Genomic DNA, 1072 nt, shown 5'->3' with positions numbered 1-1072 from the left:
TAAAAAAGTGTCCAACGAAAAAGTGACCAACCATCGGGGTTTGAGTGTATACCGATGGTTAATTCACCCATAAAGACCTCCGTCGAGACCTCCGTTGATCAGGTAGCTTTCTAGGCCATGACATCCGGGAGTTCTTGGATACCCAGATTTGAGGATGGCCCATTATCAGTGTTTTGTGGATGACCCCTTATATAAATGTTTCGTTTAATTGTAAATAAAATTAAAAAAGAAAATCTCATTTTCCGCCAAAACCCTGCAATAACGCTCCTTCGGTTTGCGCTCAAACCCCGAAATAACGCTCCCCCGAGTTGCGCTCTTCTTCGGTTTGCGCCCCCTCCTCAAAAAGAGCGCACATTTGAAAGATTGGTCTAAGTTTGTTTGTCATGCTAAACACTGCAAATATGAAACTTACCGGAAGTTCCGGATTACCGAAACTGTTGCCCCCGAATAAGCCCCTGGTGGATTGAAAAACCTTCTCCTCAAATCAAATGCAACCGGAAGCAACCCGCCGGTAAAATCGATTGCCGCAGTGCCCAGAACCCTCGCCAGAACTAGTTTTACAGATCGGAATAAAAAATTAGCCACCCTTACCTTTCATTTGCGGCCATAACATTTGAAATCGATTAATTTCCATTTTTTGAGCGATTTCCTTCAACGTTCGACATTTCCAAATGTTGATCCAGCAAACAAAACAGCGCGCTGCTGACAGACCGCGGATGAACTTTTCTTTTGTTCTACAAGGGGAATTGGGGGTAAAACGGTCAAATTGGCAAACATTGATGTTTTAAAATTTGGCCATTCTAGTGCGTTTGAAAGGTTAAATTTGATGTAACAATGCCTAATTTACTGTAAAAATGAATTACATCGCATCAAAGTAGCGATATTTACGAAAAAATAATTATTTTTTAATTAAACCGAATGACGAAATGATCACTTAACCCCAATGCACCCCCGAATCTTTTTTCGTGGTGTTCATTCGCTCGCGCCAACTCGCGATCTCCGGGCGGTGAACTTTTCGCCCAATTTTGTCGCCGGCATCTTTCAATGAGAAGATTAATACAAACGATAAAAA

The sequence above is a fragment of the Culex pipiens genome, chromosome 1, assembly GCF_016801865.2.
Source record: "Culex pipiens pallens isolate TS chromosome 1, TS_CPP_V2, whole genome shotgun sequence".
NCBI classification, from domain to species: domain Eukaryota; kingdom Metazoa; phylum Arthropoda; class Insecta; order Diptera; family Culicidae; genus Culex; species Culex pipiens.
This window is presented reverse-complemented; position numbering follows the sequence as displayed.